Source organism: Rousettus aegyptiacus, unplaced genomic scaffold, assembly GCF_014176215.1.
Source record: "Rousettus aegyptiacus isolate mRouAeg1 unplaced genomic scaffold, mRouAeg1.p scaffold_m13_p_10, whole genome shotgun sequence".
NCBI lineage: Eukaryota > Metazoa > Chordata > Mammalia > Chiroptera > Pteropodidae > Rousettus > Rousettus aegyptiacus.
Window position 1 is genome coordinate 5,367,487 of NW_023416285.1, and position 7,822 is coordinate 5,375,308.

At 48.8% G+C, this 7,822-nt stretch overlaps 1 long non-coding RNA gene across 2 annotated transcripts; it reads right to left on the reverse strand.

Annotated features, from left to right (window-relative positions):
• Positions 1-1,890: 1,890 nt before the first annotated feature.
• On the reverse strand, positions 1,891-5,979 carry LOC118608648. Of its 2 annotated transcripts, none has more exons than XR_004953030.1 (3): positions 5,435-5,979; positions 2,574-2,669; positions 1,891-2,159 (listed from the first exon to the last, which is right to left on the reverse strand). It is a non-coding gene; the product is annotated as an uncharacterized LOC118608648 (long non-coding RNA). The 2 variants fall into 2 exon arrangements; XR_004953029.1 differs by lacking the exon at positions 5,435-5,979 and adding an exon at positions 3,237-4,862.
• Positions 5,980-7,822: the final 1,843 nt, after the last annotated feature.

The following is a 7,822-nucleotide window of genomic DNA, read 5'->3' on the forward strand; positions in this document are numbered from 1 at the left end:
AGCTCTGAGCGTCCAGTCGGTTTGAAGCACCTGTTCCAAACCCGCACCGTCTGGATTCGCGAATCTCTAAATCGAGACGTTAGGCCTGCGGTCCACGGGCTCAGCCCCCAAACGCAGCAGCGAGACCTCACTCGCGGTGCCGGCGTAAGACTTGATGCCATAAAAGTGCCTGCCACGTCGCACTGATTAATAAATACTTGTTTGTGTTTTTTTTTTTTTTTATTCTGTACTCCTCTATGGCATAGACTTTCGGGTGACCGTGGACTTAAAAGTGACATTAAAATAACACATTTTTGGCAAAGAGTAATAACGCCGGCCAGAGAAGCTGGGTCCCCGCCATGAGGTCCTCGAATTTCGGGGGGGGGGGGGGGAACGCAGCCTCCCCGGCAGGCGGCGGGGGCCGCCTGAGAGGGCGGGGCACGCGGGGCGGCCTTGCTCCTGACCTTTGCGGCAGGAGCCACCACAGCTCCGAAGGCCCTGGGCCTGCAGGGCAGCAGGGGTCGCGGTAGCGACATCTGTCCCCCGCCCCCGCCCCCGCCCCCAGCAACGCCGCGAAGCTGCCTGAGCAGCCGCCGCCGCCCCCCTCTCGGGGATGTGTACTCCCGCAGATGGCACTTTGATCCTTCGGCCTGCCCCTCTCTCTAAGCGACAGCGTGGCCCCCTCACCCAGAACGAAGCCAGCCCTCTCTGTGACTGGATGCCATCCTCAGCCCAAGCCCCGAGACCCGTCCCGGGCTCAGCACTGCGCCGGATCGTGGGAGCCAGACGCGCCTTCTAGACCCGCAACAAGCCGGTGCGAGGCTGGCAGCGTCTCCCAGACCGGCCCCGCCCACCTCCGGCCCCAGGCAAGGTCCTCCACGTCCTCCTAGGGAACAGGTGGCCCTATCGCTGCTGTCGCACAAACCGCCAGGACCGCACAGGAGCAGTGAGGAACGGTGCCTGAGCCGGTTCCGTGAGGCCGAGTTCCTCCTAGGAGTCAGGCCATCTGCGCCACTGAGGAAGGCTCCAGAGAAAGTTCCAGAGCCGCTGCTGACGAGGGCACCGGCGCTTCCGTCTCCATTCTCGCCTCACACCCCCCAGCCCTGCCTTGCAGGGCTGACGAGAACAGGTGGCTGCTTTACTCACTGCAAGTGAGATCGCAGGGGCGTGACCTTTGACTCCAGCCAGTCACTCAACCCCAGGGACTGGCCTGGTGACAAGGTGTTCCCACCAAACACGAAGGGACTACGAGGGGATCAGAAACGCAACTGCCCCTGCGATGACCAGCTCCTCTCCCAGGGCAGTCCGCTTCGCCGTCGTGGAGAAGACTGGCCTCGCTGACCACCTGCATTTTTCCTGAAGTGACCCTAAAGCCGCCCTGTCCTCTGTGCGAAGCGGAGTCTTACGGATGAAGGAAAAACTGCTCCAATAACCGGTCTGAGAAGCGTGTCTCTGGCCTCGAGAGATCTGGGCAGGAGAGTAGCCAAGGGGAGCAGGGCCAGCCCCTCAGCCGAGGAAGGTGAGTGGCACCCAGAAATGGGGGGTCGGATGGAGGGGGAAACCACCACGTGCCACCGGGACCCCTCACATACTCACCCAGATGCACACCGCATGGAAAAACCGTTGGGTTTTCAAAAATCTGCCAAACTATGTATTTTGCAAGAGTATTTGGAGAGAAACGGCCAGAACAAAATGTCTGTTGGTACAATGAACCAAAGTTTTATTTGGAACTTGTGGCTAAACACTGAGGTCTCCAAATACCACGCCGCGGCTTCTGACATCTCGCTCCTTACCACACGCTTTCCAGTCGGCCCTTGCCGCTGTGGCACTCTTTAGACAGTGAGGAATCCAAGGTGTGGAGCTGAGACTGGCAACAGAACCAGAATGAAGCGGCCACGGCTCACAGCCTCAGCTGTCCGTGAAGGTGAACTTGGAGACCAAGCGTCAGGCCGCACGATTCCAGTCAGTGAATGTTTTTCTGGGTCACGTTTCCTATATCCCGCTGTTCACGGCAACCCCATGGAGCGTTGAGCCTGTGTCTCTTCCATTACTGATTATTCAAAGATAGTTCTGGGTGCTAATTAGTGGGTTGGATGAGTGGTGTTTGGTCTCAAAAAAACAGAAGAACTATTTAGCGTGAGTTCTTTGCCTCCTGCTATGTGCACCTTTTTCGTATTTACCTTTGAGGATGATAGAGAAAAATTAAGTTAGCTAGCTGGACCTCACCTGTGAGCTTGTGTAACAGTGCGTCACCGCCTTCAGTCTACGCAGGAGGGATCTAGTTCTTGGAGAAAAGTTATAACCTTTTCCCTGAGAGGTATTAATTCAATATATAGACTTTAAAATAAAACTGAGGTTGTAGGCTGAGTAAAATTCCCCTACTACCCACAAAGATTCCTGTACTACCATGAGGACAGGGGTTGGGCTTATTTGTGTTTAAACTTGAACTCATAACTCAAAGTGGGCACACATTAAAGATTGTAGAAGAACTGAGTAAATGACTAAGCGATGGAAATCAATAATCAGACACAGAGCACCTCATGGAGGCGGCCAAATTGGACACTAGAAAATCATGAACGTACAAGAGAACTCACCGCAGGGAAATGCCGAAAGCTTTAGTCAAGAGTGAAGGTTGGGAACCACACGAAGGGAGCGAACCAAAGTAATGGAATTAAAAACACAGAGGGCACCTAGAGAAGAAACGCAAGCTCTGGGTCAGTCCAGCTCAGGTGACGCCCCAGTGCCATGACTTACAAAGTGCACGGCCCTGACAGGTGTCCTTACACTCGCTAAGATTAATCTCTGTAAGAGTAAGTCAGTTCCCTCATCCGCAAAGCGGTAACAACAGGGGCGATGATCAGGATAAACCGAGATGACGCGTTTACCTCTTTCAAGGCGCTGCTCGATAAATAATAAGTCAGGAAACATACTAGTTGCTTTTCACCCTTAATGCCCTCTGGCAAATGGCAACAGTGTGTCAGCTGCTCGGATGGGTCCTTGACACACGGCACTTCCTCCAGTCCTCTGACCGTCGGTATCGTCCTCTCCCAAGTTGTTGTCCGTGGGATGTTCACACACATACACTGGCTGAAACCACAGGTGACCGGCTTGCGCCAATCCGCCCAGGACTTTTCAACTTCACACTGAAACTCCTCCATCCCCAGTGAACTAGAGTGGCTGGTATACCCCCCTTCTAGAGCTGCCATGACAAAATACCACAGACTGGGCAGTGAAAACACTGAAATTTGTTGTCTTACATTTCTGGAGGCCGGAAGTCTGAGATCGGGGTGTTGACAGGTTTGGTTCCTCCTGCAGCTCTCTCCTCGGCTTATAAAAGGCCACTCTCCCCCTGTGTCCCCACGTAACCTTCCCGGCTTTAAAGCACATCCCTGCTGATTCTCTGTGTGTGCAAATTTTCTCTTCCGAATTCCCAGTGAATTAGATTAAGGCCCCACCCTCAGAGTCTTGTTTTAACGTGATCACCTCTCTAAACACCTTATCTCCAAATACGATCACATCAGGAGGTACTGGGGCTTAGGGTTTCATCATATAAATTCTGGGGAGACACAATGCAGCTCATGACTGACCGTTTGCACCTTAGATAAGCTTCGCAAAGTCTCCATCATTCAACAAACATTTTTCGAGCAGGAGGTATGCCGAAGTACTCCAGCCTACATCTGGGGCCGACCATCCACATAGCTCCTTTCCCACTGCCCCATGAGAAATGGGAACGTAGGCACTTGAAGACAAAGCAGAAGGAAAAATGGCCATTTTTCTTGGAGGCCCGAGGGTTACATGTGCAATTGCGGAACCAGGTGGCAACGTCTCTGAACGTGTGGGAGACGGGGAGGATGTCGACGTGGCGAGAGCTGAGTCAAACGGTTTCTACATCGTACGATACGAAATCCATGATATTCTACCATTTCGACTTATGCGAACAGAAGTGTCACCTAAGTCATAGAGCCTCAGAGTCTCCTTGCAGTGACCGCTCAGCTGACAATAATCCTGCCTTCTCTGGGAGCAGCTGGTACTATACCAGGCTTCCTGCCTGAGTTCTCTGAAGTTAACGACCCGTTACGCTTGCTCTCCGTTCCACCTCCAGTGCTAGGAAAGCTCTACTCAGAGAACGGGAGCTTAGGAAACACCAAAAGGGTAAACAAGTGAACACGTGGGGGGATAAAATATATGTACACGAACTAGATGCTACATTTCGCATTTATTTCGTTATCTTCACTCGGAAAAGAAAATAGCGATAGGTTTTAGTCGATTCTAAAATTGATTCCTAGACCCCCCAAATGCACATCACTCACTTAGAGAGTAATCAGAAAGGCGTTGGATCGAGTGTCCTTGGGATCAGTGGCTTACAACTTCAGATACAGGGGACATTTGTGAACCTAGCCTAACCTTTGAAAGCTCTAACACCAAAAGCTGGGGACCGGGGGGAAGGCTCAGATACAACTGAACAAGGAACTTACAACTCTGGCTTCTTTTAAAATCTTCTTCCACAATTATTTGGTCTTCCACATTGCTGACAGAAACACACACATCTGTCTTTCGGCATCATTTTTAAAAAAACCAGTCTTGACAATGACCTATGAGACGACCCAATAAAATAAATGTTTTCCAGTCTAAATTTGAAACCAGCACAGATAAAGAAGGTGAGGGGAGATGAAATTATTTTATCTACTACTGTGAAAGCTGTGTAGGTGGGTGTGCCTAGCAGAATTAGGCAGACCTGCCCGAACAGTCACCAGCAATTCTCGTCCCAGAGTGAAGTCTTTAAAACTAGACTTCTTGCAGGGCCTCTGGCACACCAGACCATTGTCTGATGAGGGCAGATCCCTAAAAGGAGTGAAGAGAAAAGGACTGAGCCGAAACTTCTTTCGGTTCTTTCCATAAGTCACCAACGATGGGAAAGGGTATGGAAAGTGGAGAGGACAGGAAGCCCACACTCACGGGTTTCCCTCCACATGGAAACAACAAGCCCGGGAAAGGGAAGTTCCTCACTAAAATACTGTTAGCGCTGCATTAATATTTTTTAAGGGCAAAGAGGTTTGGTGTAAAGGCTTTACCATTAAATCATAACCATGCCACTTAAATCTTTGATAAGTTACCTCACCTCTCTGAGCGCACCTGTAGAAACAATCTGTCTACTCTTTAAGACATTTTTAGAACATAACATGAGATACAACTCATAACATATCCTGTGATGAACAGGATCCCTCTCATGGTAGAATCACTGGAACCCAAAAAACATAATGAAGCTCTAGCATCAAAGAGGCTCCGGAATAGCTGGGAGAAAACAGGAAGCTCCATGGCCTGATCAAACTTACTACTAACGACGGCAAACGTTTAACGAGAATGAATGATATCCCGAGCAACATGCTACACAATTTATAGCCCTTGCCTTATCGAAGAGAGATAATAACTACAGGGTGTGAGTATGGATACGTACCTCTCCGTACAGAAATGAAAACTGAGGATTGGAACAGCGTCATAACTCAGTCAAGATGGGTGAAGTGGCTGAACAAGAAATTCAGATCCAGGATGTCTGGGTTCAGAGATCATACTCTTAGCTACACTGCCATGTCGCCTCCCGTACTTAATGAGAAAAGAAAAGACGAACAGCTGAATGGGACGGAGGCCCTGCCGGAAGCAGCCGGTCATCAATTTCAGCTCAGGCGCTAAGAAGCCTACATCGGCTTCACACTCTTGCCCAAGGCTGACTCTCTGTTCCCACATGAAAGTTTCCTTTTGTCTTTGAGCCTGGCAAGGCTACACCTGCAGTGATGGATTAAACTTTGTAGATTAAAAAAAAAAAAAAAAGTCAACAAACAGCTCCAGGAATAACAGTTCAGGTGAGTAGAAAGTCTGATTCATAATGGGAATTTTAAAAAGTAATTCATTTCAAAGATATTTCAACTCTTGGCCAAGTGACAGGAAAAAGAAGACCTGATTGCAAATTGTGCATACTTAAGAGCCTGAAAAAGAATGAGTGGAATGTATAATATTAGCTCCTTATTTTTTTCCTTTTCTTTCCTTTTTTTTTTAGGTTACATTTAGGAAGCTGGAGTAAATCCGTGAAAGAAACCACAGAGGGACTAGACTAAAAATGCCTTCAAATATTAAGGGTCAGACCTAGCACTAAGATTTGGCCAGGCTCCCACCGAGAAAAAGAATGATTCAAAAGCAGGTAAAACATCCCCCCGTTTCCTCTTAAGGATTTTGTCATGTTCGCACTGGATCAAGAAGGCTAAGTTCTAAGTCAATAGCAGGCTTATGTAAATAGTACACAGTTGCCATGGGTGAGCCAAGGAGAATGGCTAAGACACCCTGAAAGCTATTCCGTTTCCGCTCAGGGAACAGGTTTAAGTGACAAAAAGTGAGATTGAGTGTAATCCCAAATTTAGCTAAGCTCATATGAATTCATTATTCCAGGAATCAGGAAAATTTTAAAGTAAATGTGTCTCATGGGTATATCTGGGAAAAGAAGGATGGAAACTTCTAGCAAGTAGGTCAACATAGATTCAAGGGTCTATGTAATGTTTGATATATTATTTGTTCAAGAATAATAATAATGTTTTCGCTGAAATTGAATTTCTCCATATAAAGTGGGAAATATGTTCTAAAAATCTCAGTGCAGAAAAAGGCAAAGCTATAGTCTCGCCTCTGCAGAGTTACTGCTGCTTTTGCTGCTCTGGTTTTCTAAGGCTGCTGTTAAGGATACAAACTTTCAGCCCGCGGACGAGCAAGTCTTGGCGATCTAAGGCCCAGCCTGGTGATTATGGTCCACGGGACTGTAGTACCAATGTCAACGTGCTTAGGGAGCCTGGATCCAAATAGTTCCCACCACATAATGAAATGAGAACAATGTGACACAAGACGGAGGCGTTAGCTAACGGCACAGGGGCAATCATACCGCAAAGGACGAACGTGTCAAATCAACACTTGAGACTTACGCGGTGTCGTGTGTTAATCACACCTTCATTTTTAAAACTCCACCTTCCAGTGCCCTGTGACCATTCATTCTAGACAGTGCGCGAACGCGGCGCCCACCACGCGTGAGGGGTCGGGCGCCGATTGCTACGACACGCGAAGGCTGTCCTGATGTCAGGGTGACAGGGGTCTAACGCACTCTTGTTAGACGGACCACTCTGCAGCCGGAGAGGCGCTGGGGCGCTGGCGGCCCAGGCGTCTACGGCCGCATTCTGTCCGTGGCAATGCCAGCGCTCCGTACGACGGGGGCCGAGACCTGAAAACTCAGGACCACAGCATCAAAACACGGCAACATCGCCTCGCTTCCACCCCTGTTCTGAGGATAAAGGACTTGCAACCATTTTGAAATTCGAATCACCTAATGCACAGAACCTATATTCCTTACAGCTTTTTGACAGCGGGTGCTGCAGCGTTGTGCTGAGACCTTTAAGCACGGACATTCATGGCCAGGCGGCTCTGAGGGTTAGGGACTCCGCTCTCATCTTAGACCTTGGCTGTCCTCCGCGGATGCGCAATATTAGACTGAATATTTTCACAAGTACCTCAAAGAGAAAAATAAATAAAGCTAAACATTAGTGAGCGATGATTCTACTGAAGACTATAGAGATGAAGAGAAAATTCATGTCACTCACTACAGAGCAAAGAACTGTACAACTGTCCCTTAAGTCCTCAAATATTTCTTTGGCCTCCTAAATCCTCTCTCTGGACATATGGGTAAACCCGACCTTTCATACATTTGGCTGGCCCTCCCTTGGTCTCTCCTGTTCTCACTCAGACTCACTCCTTTTTTCTTGTCTCCTGGAAAGCATTGTTTAAAAAATAGAAGTATAATTAAGATAACATATAA